Source organism: Sinocyclocheilus grahami, unplaced genomic scaffold (assembly GCF_001515645.1).
Source record: "Sinocyclocheilus grahami isolate Dianchi unplaced genomic scaffold, SAMN03320097.WGS_v1.1 scaffold5421.1, whole genome shotgun sequence".
NCBI classification, from domain to species: domain Eukaryota; kingdom Metazoa; phylum Chordata; class Actinopteri; order Cypriniformes; family Cyprinidae; genus Sinocyclocheilus; species Sinocyclocheilus grahami.
This window is the reverse complement of record NW_015510115.1, coordinates 10,518-12,950: the sequence shown is the minus strand read 5'-3', so window position 1 is coordinate 12,950 and position 2,433 is coordinate 10,518. Positions and strand designations below refer to the sequence as shown.

Sequence of the window (2,433 nt, the reverse complement as noted above, 5' to 3'; positions counted from 1 at the left end):
CAAAATATGAGTGCTGGAGAGCCGTGCCAATCTCACTACAACAAACGGAAAAAAATATTAAATTACCTCCTCCACTTTTCAGCGACGTGAGGCTTTCCACCCACATTTAGATGATTTAACAAAGGCTAAATCAAAAATAGATATAGTAAAAAATTAAGACACTGTGAATTTTAAGTAACCCTGCTTTGACCACACTGAGAGGAACAGATCCATAAATATGTAGAAAATCAGATCTGATACTCACAGATTGTCAGGTAAAGTAAGGTTGAATTTTATCAAATTAATTACATTACTAATTATTCAAATGAATTGCAAATAAAAACATAATTCAAACATCACCTTGTGTTTCAGTCGAAGCATCATTATTCACATTCTCTTTAATTAATCGTACTAAATTAATATGTTAAAATGACAGCCCTAATTAGAAATAACCATACCTCAGTCCAAGCTGTCGGCAAACCACACTGGCATCACGATCTGTCCAGTGTGTGTCACAAACCGACCCCCACTGGCCATTCAGATAGACCTCCAGTCGGCCACTCTTTGAGGATGAACCTCCTGCTAACCTTACTGCTCCTGAACAAGTGAGAGATAAATACATATTATTATTATATATTAAGCTGTTGTTCTCAGTTATTCTTTTTAGCTCACTGATATGTAATTTCTAGGGAGTTCAGGGTGGTTGCTTACAGCACTCGCCCAAGAGACCACATCCAAGAAAACCCCTAAATAAACGTATTTACAACCAGCATTCTTATCTCCTCACTATTTTCTAAATTTTACTAAGAATTAACAGTAAATTATAAAATCTTACTGAAAAGACAAGGCCAGTTTTTTCTTTTCAGGAAGGATAGCAAAAATTGTGAGATTTAGATTTTTTTTTTTTTATAAAACTAACCAAAATAGCATGGTTCATTCTGTATTTGTATATAATTTTATCTTTCGGAGAACTGAATTTGAACATGGAAATTAACAGTACAGCTTCTTTACAGAGATGTACCACACAGTTTATTAGTGGTGCGATTCGTTTTTTCAGATCATTGGCATAAGCTCCTAAAATCAGAGGCAAATTATGATCAAAAACTTTGTTCTTATCAACTTATTCATGCCTCTAATCCCAGCCCTAAACCTAACAGTAATATGCGATTGGTTGATAACAGGAACAGAATGTTGATCCAGGAGCATGTCCTACTTAGCAAAGTCACAGTCACCCTTTGTCTTTACTGCAAGCAAAGATGCTTTTTACACAAGCTTCTTCTTTTTTTACGAATAACCCTTTTCTATTTTTTTCTGAGATATATACAGAATATTCTTCACAAGAATGTCAACCATTGATTTCTAAATATAAAGTTGATGCAAAACAACATTCTTCCAAGAGACGGAAAAGAAAGTAGGACAACAGTATACAAAGAGGTATTAAAACACATATTTATCATCTGAAGAATGTTAGAATATTCTAACATCTAAGGCCGTCATCCCACTAGCTGATTTTCAGTCATAAGCGCCTGTGTTTCTCTCTGCGGGAAGCGTTAACAGCCCCAGAGACTCAACTCCCTGATGAGTTAATGGATCTGACCCAAACTTTTTTCTCAAAAGCCGCATATTGCGAACACTGACTGTGTTTTTCAAGAATTCGCAGACACTAAATTGAATTAAATAAAACAGTGAGGGTTGTTTATTGAATGTACTTTATTTTCATTGAAGCTGTGCATGAATATTCTGCAGCAAAATCTGAAGGGATTCACGTGGTAGAAGTGAAATGCTGTTATTTCTGTTGTTATTTTGGCAAGTTTCACATTAATTTGCCAAAACAATCTATGACAGGAAACTGTAGATTGCTCTTCATACCACAGATTATCAATGATTGTGATAGATCTCAGACAGAAAAGGGTGAGATTTTTGGAAAAAATAAAAAATAAATAAATAAAATAAAGGCTGTTTTGACTTGGCAAGTGGGATGCCGCCTTAAGGAATATTATAAAACAATGATATTACAAAATATATCTACAATACTCTTTGAATTACCTCACTAGTGGAACATAGCAGACTTTTAATGAAACACCGTAGTACTCACCTTGGTGGCAGTCACAGTAGGCCCAGCCAATGGCCCCTGAGCTCTGTCTGAAAAAGCACCATGGGTTGGACTCACGGTCAGGATTTCGACAAAAATTATGCTCTCCAAGACCCCTGCCTGGATACTGCTGCACATAATCTGGGAATTCAGTCCACTTTAGACAGGGTGAACCTGAGTCTGTCTGAGAAACGGTGCCATTGTAATAACCCAGCTCAGTGAAGCCCTCGGAGCAGGATAGAGGAACTGAGGGGGGAAAAAAGAGAAAAAGGATTTTATACTGTGCATAAATCCGATTCAGTTTTTAAATCCCATCTTTAAGGCTGTCTGTTGAGTTCACACTGGCATTTTGCAAGTGATGA

General features: G+C 36.4%; 1 long non-coding RNA gene across 1 annotated transcript in view; it reads right to left on the bottom strand.

Moving 5' to 3' along the window:
* The window catches only part of LOC107577212 (uncharacterized), a 9,774-nt gene continuing 7,341 nt past the window's right edge, over positions 1-2,433 (bottom strand). Inside the window, exons 2-4 of the long non-coding RNA XR_001608176.1 lie at positions 2,075-2,317; positions 438-576; positions 1-35 (exon numbers count right to left, since the gene is read on the bottom strand). This is a non-coding gene — a long non-coding RNA (uncharacterized lncRNA). The remainder of the gene's footprint in view (positions 36-437; positions 577-2,074; positions 2,318-2,433) is intronic.